At 46.8% G+C, this 17,448-nt stretch overlaps 1 protein-coding gene across 4 annotated transcripts in view; it reads left to right on the top strand.

Moving 5' to 3' along the window:
* Positions 1 to 17,448, top strand: part of Cldn10 (claudin 10) — a 68,980-nt gene that overhangs the window by 32,524 nt on the left and 19,008 nt on the right. The window lies entirely within an intron of this gene.

Here is a 17,448-nt window from a genome sequence, read left to right on the forward strand (position 1 = left end):
GCATCGTGCTGTTTTGGAAGATCAGTTCTCACTATTTAAAATATTATCATTGACTTGGAAGGCATCCGTGGTGAATAAATCCCGAATATTAGACCATGCGGCTGTTCACACATAATGATTGTTGGTGCTCAGAACCGAAAAGTGTACAATCCGGTCCACAACTCCAGGCACCTGTCATTGTTTCTTCCGTTTGTGGGACAGAGGAGGGGAGAAGGGAGGAGCTGCCGGAAGTTGCCGCAGAGAAAGAAATGTGGTGGCGATCTGTCTCCCAGAACCCACTTCCTATGCCCGAATGCCCTTTGACATTTCCAGAGCTGCTGTTTATTCAAGGCTGTGTGGGATGTGAAAGGTCTTTGTTAAATCACAGTATTTATGAGTGGCGTGAGACAAAGACGCAGGGCATGTTTCGGGCAGTCATGCGATCTCTACCGGAAGGAAGCAGAGTTTTGAATTACCAGAGAGTCAAGCAGGCAAATCCACCCAAGAGGGCCGGCTAGGGGAAGTTGCCAAGATGGGTTCAGAACCACTTCCCTCTCCCATCTGCCGGAGTTCGGTCAAAGGAAGGCACATTGCTCTTTCTAGCAAAGGAAACACAGAAATTGCACAAAGCAGAATGAGCTTTTACACAGAAGGATACACCTGCTAAATACACATTAAAAACAAAGTTCTTGGGTACATCAACTGTCTCCTGAATGTGTTTTTATTATTATTTTATCCCCTGAAGTATTTACCTAGCATACACTGAGTTTTACAATGGCCTGTTATCACAAGAAGGGCCAGAGAATTATTTTTCTGCCTTCTCAAATGAAATGCAAAGGAAGCTAAGTTCACCTACTAAGAAGTCCTTAGAAAAGGTGTTTGCTTATTCAACTGTACTAGAAGCCAGTAAGAGAAAATGGACTATCTTTCTTAAACAACAAAACCCAGGGAATTTACGTCGGCATACGATAGCAGCGATGTAGTCATTTTGCATTTTAAGCCCTCCTTACCCTTCAAATGAGGATTGCGCTGTGTTTAAATAGCAATATGGAAGTCGAATCCCCGAAATAGTGAAATGTTTCCTATTTTAAAGCCACAGACTCTCGATTTTTCCCAGGAAACAATTAGACAGCTGGTCCCTCTGCTCTGAGCTGCGGTGTAAGATCTGAGCACCCAGATGCTGTCACATCTGTTTGCTGCCACACCTCCTCATCAAGACAGACTCATCTCCTGGGAACCATAAGCTCAAATAAACCCTTCTGTACACCTTCGTGATGGTGTTCTATCACAGAAACAGAAAAGTAACTCATTCAAAGAAAAATGACATAGGTTTTGTTTTTGCTTTCTTTTTTAAGAGAAATATCCGGTTTTTTGACTACTTTGCTCTCCTGTGCGGCGCACAGAATGGCTTTCTAGTGAGGCTTGACCACGGAGCCTTAATTTGCTGTTTTCATTGAAGGATCGTTGAGTTGGTGTTTTTCTTCTGGTAACTGTAGCAGCATAAGAAGGAAGAGAAAAGAATCCTTAGGTCATACGAATTAAGAAATAGTCACTGTATGTGCACGATTTGCCTGTAGGAAATAAAGTTATTCCAGCCTTGGGTTATACCAGAAGAGACTACGCTCTCATCTAATAGCCACGAAAAACAAAGGGAGAAACGAAGCCTGGTTCAGGCTTGTGGGAGAAGTGCCAGCAGCTACCCAGGTCCAACCTCCCTCTCCCCATCTCTTTTCTCTACCTTTCTGCATAGGTCCCTCCCTTATCATTGATTCTACCAGGTTCTCTTCTGCTCTACACTGAAGTAGGAGCCACAACTTCTGCTGTTTCCCTGAACAAGAGCAGATAGCGTTCTTTGTTCTACAGATCCAGGGGACAGAAGCCCTATTATGTGAGAGCCTTAGGTCCCACCCGTAATTACCTGGTCAACCAGAAGGATCATTTGGGTGCTGTGCCTCTTGAGTAGGATTTAGTCCATAGATTTTGTTTAATTTTCCTAGTGTTGGTTTCCTTTTACAGTCTTTGCCCTATCTGTTCATGCCAATATTGAAGATAGCATTTTTAGAGCTGGCTTGTAATATATACCTGTAGCCATTGCCACTTGGGAGGTGGAGGAAGGAGATAGGAGACGGGAGGTCTTTCTGGGATACACAAATTAGCAAGTTTGAGGCCAGTTGCAGTTAATAGAACCCCATCTCCAAAATAATAAAAATAAATAAAATAAAAAGTTCAAGCATTTGAAAGATTTTATGAATTTACAAAATATACACAAGTATAAAAGAAAATATAAATAGGACCATGGAAGTTACTGGAAAAAGTTCATAAAGGGGGAATGGAGCAGCTGGGTCAAGGTGCAGCAAGGACACCCAAGAGATAAGGAAAAGCCAACTAAGAGATAACACGAAGCCTCTTGTCATCTGAGGGATGTCCTGCTGGGCAGAGAGCCAGGAGGATGTCCTGGGCTGAGAGGAGCAGGCTGGTGGGAGACCCTGCTAACAGACAATTCCATCATGTTTGGAAAAGAACAAGGAAGAACTGTCTTTGCAATGTTCCCAAGGATATTCTAAATGCACCTGTGTATCCTCCTAAGCCCCCTAAACCAGTTCATACCATCTGCTGCACACATGCAGAAAGATCACCCAAGTGGCAGTCCCTCCCTACCCTGACAAGTTACAGCCTTGAGAGGAAGATTGTCTGGGGATTATTGTTTTGTTTTTAAGCCATTGTTTTCTAGAGACTATTGGCCCAGCGAATACTATAATTTAAGATCACATGCCATTCCCTAACACCTTTTAATCAAAACCCCTGAGCTGTGATTAGGGAGCCTTCGCATGACTCTGTTTGCTTTGCAGGCAGTTTTTTGCCCGTCAGCTCCGTGAATCCTGTCTTGACAATGTCACTCACACCTGGGCTTTCTCCTTTTTTCCCACGGCCTTTACAACTAAACAGTGTTTAGTTTAAGTCATTGAACTCGTTTTTTAAACCACATTTAAATGTTTTAGCGGTTTTTAGCCAAAAGAGGGCGCAACTCTCGTGAAAAAAAACAGTAACGGTATTTTATAAAATGCTGCTTTTGTCTGTTTTAATTCCGTAGCTGCTGTAATTTAGTGCAGAACTGTGGAGCACGTGCCTGAGAATTCATTCCCGTGTGGGAGTGAGAGCTAAAAGCCCCTGGCTTTGTTAGAATGAATTCAGAAAGGAACTAGGATGAGAAGTGGGACGAAGTTAAGGGGGTTCACACCAAGATAGAAGGCTTTAAGATGGAACATTAAACGGGAAAAGAAAAACAGTAGAAAACCACTTGTGTACAAACCCCTAGCTTTTGGCTGTTTCCACTCTAGCACAACTTCCAGCATCCATGAAGTGATCAGTATAAGACTTTATACAAGATGTTAAAGTAAAATCCGGTTTTTCAGAGACAGGCTTGTTGATGTTCCCCCTAACACACACCTGTGTGTGTGTGTGTGTGTGTGTGTGTGTGTGTGTGTGTGTGTCTGCATTGCCACTAGGATTGTTCATATCTCATTGTGGCTGGTAAGAAGCAGGGAAGTGTAGATTCCTAACTCAGCTGGGCTTGAGTCTCTTCTAGACTTGTATCCGTTTTGTCACGGTGACGGCATGACATAGACTAATCCTGGGGACGGGCAGACACACGAGGGGACATCGTGCTTCACGACAGAATGTACTCTAACCAGCCCTTACTCAGCAGAACTTCATCCTGCTGACTCCTGTACACAAAATCTAGACATGAAGGTAAAAATCCATTCCACAGAATTGCAGTTCCAAACTCAAAGTTCCTGTGTTTCTGTTCTTCTTTTGTTTGTTTTGACTTGACATGGTTTTGCTTTTTCGTTGCTATTTTTTGTTGCTGTTTTTGTTTGTTTGTTTTTTGTTTTTAACCTGATTCTCCCTTTTTTTCTGTTACTGGTTTGAATTCTGAATTCAGACTTTTCCACTTAGCATGCATCCTGTCTGGCACATGAACACAACAGACACTCATGCAGGGGAATAAGTTGTTTTGATTGGCTTCTGACTCCAGTGAACGAAACCAACTGCATGTAGGGTTTCACCGAAACACTACCTGTTGACTGGTATCGCTGTCCCCGACTCAGACACAAATAATCCTCTTGAGCAAGAGTGCAGAACTCTTGCTTCTTCTTAATGGACAGGTCCATAATGACATCATCTAGATGTGGATACAACTTGGGTGGGAATTAACGGGACAACAATCTTCTAAAGCAGTGCATCAGCCAGAGCTGTGACTCTATTGAGACACTGCACGTTCAAGCCACAGCCTCTGAAATACAAGAAAGCAGTTAAACCAAAGTGCCGTGTGGGCCAGAAACTGACTGACAGGCAAGAAATGACGCTGGCTGTGCTGTACCCAGCTGCAGCCCCTGCTCAGGAGGTGGAGGCGGGAAGACTGTCATGAGTTTGAGTCTGCCTGAGCTACATAAGGAGTGCCATCCCGGACAGGACTGCATAGGAAGACCCTGCCTCCAAAAATGAAAATTAAATTAAAAAGAACAAAAATACAGGGTGAAGAATGGAGCTCTTGGTTGGTGCTTGACTAACACCAAATCAAACCAAGTTCCACACTCAGTCTCAACACTCAGAAGATCATCCTTAACTAAACAGCGAGCCTGGCCTGTATGAAAGCCTGTCTTAAGAGAAAGAAAACTTGGAGGTGAGGGGGAGGGCGTTGTTCTTACAGGTGACACTTTTCTTACCTGTGAAATATGATCAGGCCTATAGCCTCAACACCCACTATTTCACGTGTGTGTGGGTCATTTGCTTTAGAATATGAATGCAGGTCCTCGAGATACGGGTCAGAGTGAGGCAAATTTTGTTTGGAGTAGGGGTGGGGGTAGATATGGCTTGATTCCTACGACATGGACGCCACCCATTTCCTACCCCTGTTAATACTTTTCCATTAGCACTGAAAGAGTTAGGCAGTATTTTCTAAGTTCCAAGGCTTGGGTGTTTGGTTCTTTGGTACGTGTCATGTTTAATAAAACGTCTTCACAACAATGGACTTAGGAAGGTCCCTGCCATTGACAAGTGTGTGATTTGGAACACCAGGCACATTGGCCACGTGGCCAGTAGCCCAGGGCCACACTGAGAAGTCGGCAGCTGTGCATGCTAAATTGAACTCTGTCACTAACCTGCTAAGGGACCATCTAAAAAGTGCTCATTCTTACCGTGAAAATAAGCATAGGTGCCAATGCCCTAGAAAAAAAGCTAAAGAAAATTGAGCCGGGTGCATAAAGCAAATCCAACTCCCTTCGCTCTGCGTTGTCTTTCCTTGTTAGAAGGAAGGGGACTTAGAGTGACAGATTGTTGGTTCCTGCTCTAAAATTTAAAGACTAATAGGAACAAATACGCCTAACTGGGAGGAACAGCCAGCTGGGGTAAGGGGAAGAAAGTTCAGCCTCTTTATGGAGCTGTGAGGTTTCTCCAGGACTCCATCTCTTTGTCTGCTCATGTGTGCTCAGGCCCCGTCATTCTCTGACCAGGCTCTCTCTCCTCCTCCCTTCCCCTTTCCTTCCCCGTTCCCTCTGGTTTTCCTTTGTTGGCACTGAAGAGGAGAAGAAAGAGGTCTGCCCTCACTGTTTACTTCCTCCCTCGAGGTTAAGCATGCCGCCGGGAGTTTAGACTCTGTTCAGCTCACCTTCTCTCCTTTCTCCTCTACAGGAAAGGGAAAACGGGCCCACGCGACTGTGGATTAATAACGAGGCAGGGAAAGAGACGGGATGGGTTTCAGGTCCATTACATTCCAGTCATATCTGGGAAGGATTGCAGACCTGGGAAGGACTGTCTAGATTAAATTTAGCGTCTGATAATGATTTTGCATGATTACATTGATCAAGTTAATTGACGCCCGACAACCCGTCATAATCGGGGTCAGGACCGTTCTCTGAGCAGGGAACGTTCTCTGAGCCTGCGCTGTGTAGAAGGGAGAGGACAGAAATTCAGTGCGCGTCTTACTCTGGGCTTCATGAGCGGAGGCCAGCTCCCTCAAGTCCCTGCCGCTTGGCACCCTGTCACGATTGGTTGTGACCTGGACTGAGAGCCGATAAACCCTGTCTCTGGAAAGCCGCTTTTGTTGGGTATTTTATCACAGCTACAAGAAGAGAAACTAAGGGAGCACACAAGTGCGAGGACCTGAATTCAGATTCCTACACCCCTCTCAAAGGCTGGGTGCTGCCATCTGTATGTCCTCAGAGCCAAGGGACAGAGACCCACAAATCCCCAGAGCTCAGTGGCCAGCCCCTGGAGCCAAGTTAATGAGTTCCGGGTTCAGTGAGAGGGCCTCTCTCAAAAAAGAAGATGGGGAGCAATTGAGGAAGGTGCCTGGGATGGACCTCTGTGCACCACGCATGCCCATATACATGCATACACACATGCACATATGCACACATGATCGTGTATGTAAGGCACACACACTTAAAGAAAAAAAATGCTTGTTCATTGCAATTTCCAGTCATTATGCCAAAGTTTAATTATTTAAAAATATTACCATTTGTATTATTTTTCAAGTCTAAAAATGTGATCATGTTCGTCTCTTTGCACCTGCAGGAGCACATGAAGGACGGATAGTGGATTAAATGCCACTGTTTCCGGTACACAAGAATTATTTGTATCAGAATATGAATGTACATACTTCAAAAGTCTGTGTGATTTTGAAAAATAGTCAAAAGTATGGTTCATCTTTACCCTAGTTTTCCTAGAAATGAAATATTGTACTGGAAGTGTGGATGCTAAATTCATTAACTAATACAAAGACACTAAAGGCTAAGGTGGCTGTGTCTGTGTGTCTGTGTGTCTGGGTGGCTGTGTATCTGTGTGTCTGTGTGTCTGTGTGTCTGTGTGTCTGAGTGTCTGTGTGTCTGGGTGGCTGTGTGTCTATGTGTCTGGGTGTCTGTGTGTCTGAGTGTCTGTGTGTCTGGGTGGCTGTGTGTCTGGGTGGCTGTGTGTCTGAGTGTCTGTGTGTCTGGGTGGCTGTGTGTCTATGTGTCTGGGTGTCTGTGTGTCTGAGTGTCTGTGTGTCTGGGTGGCTGTGTGTCTGGGTGGCTGTGTGTCTGAGTGTCTGTGTATCTGTGTGTCTGTGTGTCTGGGTGGCTGTGTATCTGTGTGTCTGTGTGTCAGTGTGTCTGGGTGGCTGTGTGTCTGTGTGTCTGTGTGCCAGTGTGTCTGGGTGGCTGTGTGTCTGGGTGGCTGTGTGTCTGGGTGGCTGTGTGTCTGTCTGGCTGTGTGTCTGGGTGTCTGGGTGACTAGGTGTCTGTGTGTCTGTGTGTCTGTGTGTCTGGGTGTCTGTGTGTCTGTGTGTCTGTGTGTCTGGGTGGCTGACCCCTGACGTCCTTCTCCTCTTGTTCTCTCATTGTTCCTCCTTCTCCTCGGTTCCCTTTCTATTTACACTCTGTGCCACCAGCCGTACCAACCCTTGCTCCTGCCTCACTGTTGGCCCTTCAGCTCTTTATTAGGGCCATCAGGTGTTTTAGACAGGCAAAGAATCACAGCTTCACAGAATTACACAAATGCAGCATAAACGAGTCACACACCTAAAAATAACAGTCCCAACAGTTCTCTGCTTTTCTCCTGTACACTATGGGGACTCTAGAAACTGGAGGACAAACAGAATGTCATTCAGGCTGCTCAACCAAATTTCATAGGCTGCTGTATTGGCTGTGCCAAAAGAATTACAATATAATCTTTGATATAGTGTTCTTGGTGCTGCAAAAAAAGCCATTGTAAACAGGAGAGGATTGCAGAGACAGACAAACTGCCTGTTGGGAAGTTGCTGGCAGGGGACATATTTATTGTTAGGAGACTAATCCCCCAAGTTCTGGAGGCGTGGTGCTCATAATATTCACAGGTAGAAACATGACATCAACCGTGTTCTTTAGATCTTTTCCTTAACACTTCGCAGAAACAGCTATTCTCGAAACCTCAGAGAGAGAGGTGTGTCTCTTCTCTACTGTCTTACCTGTTTTTATGGATGTTATTTTCTTTTCCTAGTTACTGTTCAATGGCATTCACCGAGTCAGCTCTGACTCTACACAAAGGACCCACACATCCTCATAGGACCTCTGGGCTTGGTGCTCACTTTCTACCCTGTTGCAAACAGTCTCTGTTCACTGCTCTGTGTGCTAGGCTACCCGGCTCACGAGCTTCCCAGGCTTCCAGTCTCTGCCTATTTTGACTTAGGGTCACTATTGCTGTGATAAAACACCATGACCAAAGCAACTTGGGGAGGAAATTGTTTATCTGGCTTATGCTTCCACATCACTGTTCATCAGGGAAGGAAGTCAGGTCGTTATTGCATGAAATTGGTAGTCTGGTGGCAACTTGCGGAGGCTGAAGAGGTTGTCCTCTGTGAGGACAATATCTTGTCTGTGTTGTCTCCCTGTCTGTTACCATATTCTCTGTGCATGTGTCTTGTGGTGCCTGGCTGTACATCTGTCTGACTGTCCCTGTCTGTGCCCAGCCTCCGGAAGTTGCCACCAGACTACCAATTTCATGCCATAGTCATTTCCTGCCCGGTCAGCTGCCCCCACTAGTCACACCGTGGCTCACCAGTCTCTGATCGCCTGTCTTCTCCATCAACCGTTTCTATATGCACCTCTAGAACAGTTAGGACACAGCTGACCAGACACAAGCAAAAGCAAGTGGGCCAGGACACTGACATTTGACACCCAAATGTGACCACTCCGGTTTGATTTTGGCATGTCTTGGTCAGCTGATATAAGTCATAACTTAAGCTGGGTATATTCATGCACGCCTTTAGTCTTATCATTAGGGAGGCAGACGCAGGTGGATCTCCCAGTTCCTGGCCAGCCTGGTCTACAGAGTTAGTTCCAGGACAGCCAGAGTTCACAGAGAAACTCTGTCTGGAAAAAAAAATCCTCCATAACCAGGCTTTCTTTGCACCATCAGTCCCCAAATAATGACTAATGACACAGAGACTTATTAATAATTATAAAAGCTTAGCTTTTGCTAGGCTTGCTCCCAAGTAGCTCTTATAACTTAAACTAACCTGTTTCTGTTAATTTTCATTCTGCCCCTTAGCTCTTTCCCTCTCCTCCATCCTATACATCCGAGTCCCTGGTATCCTGCTGACGAATTCTGTCTCTCTTCTTCCCAGAGTTTCTCTCTCTCCCTAATACCACTTAGTCTCTCCCACCTAACTACTGGCCATTCGTATCTTTATTAAACCCATCAGAAGGCACCTCGGCAAAGACACATCTCACAGTGTGCAAAAAGATTACCCACGACACTCCCCAGAAAGCAACAGGAAGAGGGGAGCTCCCTGCGCTGTGAACAAGACCCACTACAGACAGGTGCTTTTTGGATAGCACGCAGGAGGGCGGGTCGCTCTGACCGAGCATCACTGTCAGCTGTGTTAGCTGAGAGAGTGGCCAGAACTCAAAGCAGGAAGGCACAGATGCCACAGAGTAGCAGAGAGAACGTCTGGAGTGTGTGTGTGTGCGTGTGTGTGCGCGCGTGTGTGTGCGCGCGCGTGTGTGTGTGCGTGTGTGTGCGCGTGTGTGCGCGCGTGTGTGCGCGCGTGTGTGCGTGCGCGTGTGTGTGCGCGTGTGCGCGTGTGTGTGTGCGCGCGTGTGTGTGCGCGCGCGTGTGTGTGCGCGCGCGTGTGTGTGCGCGCGCGCACTCACGAGCATGTTCCCGCTCTGAACTATGACATAGTAGAGAAGCAGAGCTCACGATGAAGTACGCTAGTGAACTTCAATTCACCTGTTGCAAAATCTACTCAGCCTGCTGGGATTAAGTAGGGACACCGGGCACCTGTTCAAATACTTCTGCTTATGAAAGTAATTTTCCTGAAAAATAAGTCTAAGTCCAATTAGCTAAAATTGATTTAGTTTGGGTTCTGTGTGTTCATTCTTAACACTTGGTAGGTAAGGAATGGATTACTTCGTATGAGTTACAGAGAGTCGTTTTGGTAGGAGGCAATTTCTCAATCAAGAGTGTTGACTCTAGAATTGAGCTGGCCATGAATCCAGCTACTCTCTCTTGTGAGCAATCTGTCTCTGTCTCTGTCTGTCTCTGCCTCCTCACACCCCCCCTCTCTCTCACACACACACATACACCACCTCAAAAGAATTATGATATGAAAACACAGGGCTGTGGACAGAGTTTCCTCTTTTCCCATCAACACCCACCCACAGGATTTCCCAACTTTGAACTAGTTTTCTGCCTCACTTCTTCTTACTTCCTTTGGCCCCTCCCTCGGCCCCGCCCACTTGCTTCCTACCACCTCGCTCTTCTCTTGCTATTGACACTAATGTCTTCTTTATTAGCAATTCAACACTTTTTTTTGCCAATTTAGTTTAAAAATTTCGAAAGATTCCATCCATATTCACTGTTTCTTAGTCTACTTTTAATCAATAGTACTTTCCTTTTTTTCTATGTTTTTGGCCAGGGTTGATGGCTGACTTGACCATCACGCCAGGTATTCTGGGATGCTGGGCACTGACTCGAGGGATCCATTCAAGCCCTCCACCCACGAAGCCTCATCACCGGCTTTGAGCAGCACTGTTTTTTTTCTTATAGAAAATGTAATCATACGCTTTTAGAGAGGAAACCCATGTGTAAAGCAGACAGCATCCAGATGAGATCAGACACGTTCAGTTGCTACAGCTATGGCCACGGAGCCATTATTTGTGTCTACAACACCCAGACTTTTATGTACGTTTTGTTTAATCTTCACAAGCCTTTGGAAGAAGCCATTTTTCACCCCTGTTATAAATTTAAAGAGGTGACATTGAGCAAGATAAGGCGAGAGATGGGATTCCTGCTTCTGGTCATAATCTGTCCTCCGTCAACCACATCATGTGCTTTATAAGCAGATTGAATTACCATGCTTAAAATTGCAACCAATTTCAAGAAAAGAGAACATAAGGCTAGACATATAAAATTTTTAAAGTGTTTTCCCCCATACAACTCCATCTAATAAACACAGCTTCCTTTAAATACATGGAGGCAGGGCTAGAAGATAAAGAGGTAAGGACTCCAGTAGAATCTCTTGGTCCTTTCTTTGTTGACTTTGTCCAGAGAGAATCGTGTCAAAGCCCAGGAGGCTTCTTGACTTGGAAGTGGTCCTGTGATGATTCTTTGTTTTACAAGTGAAGAAGTTGTAATTTGAAAAAATAAAATGACTTGTTCAGAAAAATAAGCATGTATAAAAATACGCAGCCAACCTGGGTGAGTGGGCTGAGTTAAAACTCAGCAGATGCTCACAGACCAACAGAACTCATCTTGCTCACCTACAAGCTTGGGAGTGTCTAGTATCCCGGAGTGAGAGGGTACTCAGCTATGAGCGGCTGAACCTCAGTGTTCCTACAGTGTCTCATAGCTGGGAGTGCGGCTTTCAAGTGAATGCCTACAAAGAAAACCTCAAGGTAAAGGAGGTTCTCGGAAACATTCCCATAAGTGGGTCCACCCTCAGGAGGTCCACGGGAACACCCTGATGAGTGGGTCCACCTTCAGGAGGTCCACAGAAACACTCCAATGAGTGGGTCCACCCTCAGGAGGTCCACGGGAACACTCCAATGAGTGGGCCCACCCTCAGGAGGTCCACAGAAACACTCCAATGAGTGGGACCCTCAGGAGGTCCACGGGAACACCCTGATGAGTGGGTCCACCCTCAGGAGGTCCACAGAAACACTCCAATGAGTGGGTCCACCCTCAGGAGGTCCACGGGACACCCTGATGAGTGGGTCCACCTTCAGGAGGTCCACAGAAACACTCCAATGTGTGGGTCCACCTTCAGGAGGTCCACAGAAACACTCCAATGTGTGGGTCCACCTTCAGGAGGTCCACAGAAACACTCCAATGAGTGGGTCCACCCTCAGGAGGTCCACGGGAACACCCTGATGAGTAGGTCCACCTTCAGGAGGTCCACAGAAACACTCCAATGTGTGGGTCCACCTTCAGGAGGTCCACAGAAACACTCCAATGTGTGGGTCCACCCTCAGGAGGTCCACGGGAACACTCCAATGAGTGGGTCCACCCTCAGGAGGTCCACGGGAACACCCTGATGAGTAGGTCCACCCTCAGGAGGTCCACAGAAACACTCCAATGAGTGGGCCCACCTTCAGGAGGTCCACAAGAACATTCTAATGAGTGGGACCCTCAGGAGGTCCACGGGAACACTCCAATGAGTGGGTCCACCCTCAGGAGGTCCACAGAAACACTCCAATGAGTGGGTCCACCCTCAGGAGGTCCACGGGAACACCCTGATGAGTGGGTCCACCCTCAGGAGGTCCACAGAAACACTCCAATGAGTGGGCCCACCTTCAGGAGGTCCACAGAAACACTCCAATGAGTGGGCCCACCCTCAGGAGGTCCACGGGAACATTCTGATGAGTGGGTCCACCTTCAGGAGGTCCACAGAAACACTCCAATGAGTGGGCCCACCCTCAGGAGGTCCACGGGAACACCCTGATGAGTGGGTCCACCCTCAGGAGGTCCACAGAAACACTCCAATGAGTGGGCCCACCTTCAGGAGGTCCACAGAAACACTCCAATGAGTGGGCCCACCCTCAGGAGGTCCACAGAAACATTCCAATGTGTGGGTCCACCCTCAGGAGGTCCACGGGATACCCTGATGAGTAGGTCCACCCTCAGGAGGTCCACAGAAACACTCCAATGAGTGGGTCCACCCTCAGGAGGTCCACGGGAACACTCCAATGTGTGGGTCCACCCTCAGGAGGTCCACGGGATACCCTGATGAGTGGGTCCACCCTCAGGAGGTCCACAGAAACACTCCAATGAGTGGGTCCACCCTCAGGAGGTCTATGGAACACCCTGATGAGTAGGTCCACCCTCAGGAGGTCCACAAGAACATTCTAATGAGTGGGACCCTCAGGAGGTCCACGGGACACCCTGATGAGTGGGTCAACCCTCAGGAGGTCCACGGGAACACTCTGATGAGTGGGTCCACCCGCAGGAGGTCCACAAGAACATTCTGATGAGTGGGACCCTCAGGAGGTCCACGGGACACCCTGATGAGTGGGTCAACCCTCAGGAGGTCCACGGGAACACTCTGATGAGTGGGTCCACCCTCAGGAGTCCACAGAAATACTTTCATGAGTGGGTTCACCCTCAGGAGGTCCACAGAAATACTTTCATGAGTGGGTCCACCCTCAGGAGGTCCACAGAAATACTTTCATGAGTGGGTCCACCCTCAGGAGATTGAAAACAAACCAAGGCAACTGTTAGTGCACTCATAACTTGCAACGAAGTAAAAATGAGTGCAGAAGTAAACATACATATGTTTATAACCTGATTGTACATGATGAATGCATGCATACATATGTGTCTGTAGTGATGCATAGATAAAAGTGTCCTGCCCTGAGTATTCTTGGCACTCTGTAGTGTGTGTGTGTGTGTGTGTGTGTGTGTGTGTGTGTGTGTGTGTTTTACCAAGACAGGATTTCTCTGCGCAGCTTTGGAGCCTGTCCTAGAACTAGCTCTGTAGGCCAGGCTGGCCTCAAACTCACACAGATCCACCTGCCTCTGTCTCCTGAGTGCTGGGATTAAAGGTCTGTGCCACCAGCGCCCAGCACTCTGTAGTTTTTGTAATAAGCAGATTCCAAATAGAACTTGCATAGGACACCGAGAGTGACTCACATTAGAGGGAAGAGTACAGATACACTGTTTTAACAACTAGTTTTGGCGTTAGTGCCTTTATTAACAGGTATTTGTAGCAATATTTGTTTGCCGAGTGGTTGTTTAGATAACACCGTTCTATTTAGGGCTTCCATTCTTCCCAGCTGACTACCAGCGTGCTCGCTCACTGGAATCTAGGAAGCAGCTAATGTATACTGAAACCAAACGGGATGCTCAGAAAATCCTTGAGCTGTGTTCAAAGGCACACCTGTGTTCTTTGGCAGGGGAACCGAGTCTCAAGTAAAGAGTTTCTGCAAATCTCCCGTTCAGTTGGCCAAACTGGTTTTCACTCCCATTGAACAACTGGGGCTGGGGGTGGGGATGGAAGTGAGGGGAGCCTCTGTTTTCCCTGAATGACCATAGTAATGCCACATACATAGCTTTAATGCTGAAGTGTCAGAAGCAGAAGGGATGATGTGTTCCAGGGCACAGCGTATCTTCCAGCAGAGTTTGTCATTCGTCCAGTGATTAGTGCTTCTCGTAGTGAGAAAGGGTGCTTTGTATTAAACAAGTTATGATTAAGATGTTACACGGAATAAATCGGATTTTCTGGAGGACTTCACTTTTACTCTTAAGGACAGTGTGCTATGAAGAGTTAAACGAAGAGTCAGCAAGCTGAATCCTATTAAAAATAAGGAAGCGTTTGTCAGTTGAAAGCACTGTGTAAACTGCTTTGCCGATTAACTGTAAAGGTTATTTGGGACTACATGATCTTACATAGAAACAAGACTTTTTGTTTGTTTGTTTGTTTTTGTTCTTTTGAGACAGGGTTTCTCTGTAGCTTTGGTGCCTGTCCTGGAACTAGCTCTTGTAGACCAGGCTGGCCTCGAACTCACAGAGATCCACCTGCCTCTGCCTCCTGAGTGCTGGGATTAAAGGCATGCGCAACCACCACCCAGCCAGAAACAAGACATTTATCTTTCATTTTAAAACATCCCCTGCACTGGGATTTTCTGTACACTTTTTATGCTGGATCACACGGTACTCTATAACACCTTCCGCCTTCTTCTGACTCCGATGATTTGAAAGCTTAAGTTATAGGACATCTAAACTAAATGCTTGATTCATTACATACTGGGCTTTAGACATTACAGAAAGTATTTTTCCATTCCCGTGGGCTCAAAGATGTAACTTTTTACAACGCACATGTAATGTGGTCTAGGGCATGGACATTGTCCAATCTCAAAGACAGAGCAAAGCATAAAAGAGAAAGAAGCCTCATGGAGTCCACAGGCGTGAGGACCCTGGCTAAGGAACTAATGGCAGCTCCTGTCCAGGCCACAATGCACTTCCCACTTGTTTTAGGTTGAAACTATGTATCGCAATATCTACAATAATAGAACACTTCTATTTTTAAGTTTTCAACACAGAGATAAATCTTTTTCTTCCTACTACAGCTCATCTGTTGTGTTAAACTGTTTGTATACATATTCATGAGTCTCCGCCCTCTCTAGTGTGGCTCACACTGGGAGTTTTGAAAGTACTGCTGCCTGGCAGGCCACCCTGGAGACGGTGGCTTCCTTAGTGAGTGTTGTGGTAAGGCAGGGCCAGGGGCTGCATGGAGTTCTTCCTGGGGATTCAGAGTCTCTTGCTTCTGAAAGCAAGGTTTGCATAGCTCGTGGATTGTTTCAGCTTTCAGAGAGAAAACAAGAAACCATCTTTTCACAGTTATGTCTCTGAAACAGGGTGCTTTTGGATCCAAACAGCGGAATTTACAACCAATCACTCCGGAAGCACAGACCCTACTGGAGGCCTAATGGCCATAACTCTAAGCATCGCTTCTTGTCAAAAGGCAGTGTCCTATCAAGTAGTAACAAGGCAGAGTTAACTAATCCCCAAGACTCAGCAAAGAGACGGTGAACAGGGACAAACTTATAAATTTGATAATACTAATTTTAACCAACTTCACAGAGAATGTGCAGGCTCAAAAAACCAAACTTACATCAAGAATGGGATTCAGAAATTTGACACAAAACTCTGACAAAGGGCAGGGACCTGGAGATGGGAGTACTGTGTGGCAGAAAAGAAAAGAGAGGACTCTTTGCACTTACTCTTGGAGGGGAGCTGATGTGAGTAGACAAGAGATGACAAGCAAAGGGCTCCGCAGACTTTGCTCTTAAGTTTGACCCACCGGTGAACCTGTACTGACATACTGGAGTAAGTGAGGATCAGGACCAGAGTAGGCGGTAACCATGTCTGCCTCCCACTGACCACGCCACCCTCAGGTCCATTTCCACTGCTAACCGGTCATTTCAGACTTTGACATGTTTCACTTGATTAAAAATTAAAAAAGAATAAAAGCCACCAAGACAGTTACGCTCTTCACAATGGGCCAGACCTAGCTCTGCACGGAGATTGTGAAACTCAGCGAGGAACTCGCTTGTCTACAGCTGACAGATTTTATGGTTTAGACCTTTGGTTACTTTTGGCAAGAAATGGATCCTGAAAGGTCACACCAAGAACTGCAAGAACTTTGAGTGGACAATAATAAGCCCATAATGAAGCCAGTGTCTTTGTTCTCTCGTTTATGCCCAGATTCGCGACCTCAGGAGCTGGAAGGACATGTTGGTCTTTGTGTTTATCTTAAGACAGCAGAAAAAAGATGGGCATGAATGAGTTTATTCTTCAATGGAGCGGGAAAGGTGGAGGAGCTGGTGAGGGTTGAGGAGAGGGCTCAGTCGGAGCAGGAGGACCTGAGTTCAGATCCTTAGCACCCCTGCAAAAGGCGGTGTGCACCTTAAACCTTGGGGGGGGGGCGGGTGGCAGAGAAAGGTGGCTTCTCAGAGCTCCCTGGCCAGCCGGTTTGCCAAAATGGTGAAGCTCCTAGTTTTGTGATGGACCCTGTCTCAAAAAGTAAGGCGAACAGCTATAGAGGTTGATATCTAATGTCTACCTCTGACCAACACACGCAAGCACACACACTCACACACAAGCACCCACCCACACACATGCCCATACAGGTGCAAGCACACACACGCACATGCAAACACATGAAACCAAAGTTGACGAGGGCGATAATACAATCGGTAGAGCAATCGCTGTCCAGCCCTGATGACCTGGGTTCAGCATTTACATAAAATGAGCTGATGTACTGAGGAGAGAACAGGGAAAAGTCGATCCCTAACACTAGCTGGGCAGCCACCTAGCCCAATCTGAAAGCCTTAGGCCCCAGGGAGAGAGCGTTCTGTCAAAAAACAAAAACCAGGTTGCTCCCTGGTCTCTGCATTCACAGGCATGTACACGTACACACACACACACACACAGTTGAACAAGATACATATAGATGTCTCTCCCTTGTTTCAGAATCCTCCCTTCACAAACCGACAGCAGCTGGTAGCTCTTGGGGAAGTGAATCAAAAGATCAAAAGGCTGCGCCACCTCTAGTGCCCTCACTGGGCTGCTGGAGACTCTGCTCCTTTGGAAAATAGGTCCGAGCGACAAAGCGTTTGATTATTACTTTCCGCATATCATTAGGCCAAACAGAGCTTCAGAATTTTGAATGCAAGGCCAGTTTCAGTCCCAGTACTCACTCCCTCCTTAACTAGCCAAACAGGGTCTCTCAAAGAAGCGTGGCACACCGGCCATTAGCGTTCAGCAAAGCGAGGCTGCGTTTCCGTACCGTGTCCTTTCAGGGCACAGCAAAGCTGTTTCTGCTCTGCTTTTACAAGAGACCCAGTGAGCCAAGCTATTTGCCACCTGTAGGGTTGGGTCGGGGATGACTCGGTGGGAGGCGCAGCAGGTTGTCCACATCTGCTTGTCCCTGGACAGATCCAATAAAAG

Source organism: Microtus pennsylvanicus, chromosome 15 (genome assembly GCF_037038515.1).
Source record: "Microtus pennsylvanicus isolate mMicPen1 chromosome 15, mMicPen1.hap1, whole genome shotgun sequence".
In the NCBI taxonomy this organism is placed as follows: Eukaryota; Metazoa; Chordata; class Mammalia; order Rodentia; family Cricetidae; genus Microtus; species Microtus pennsylvanicus.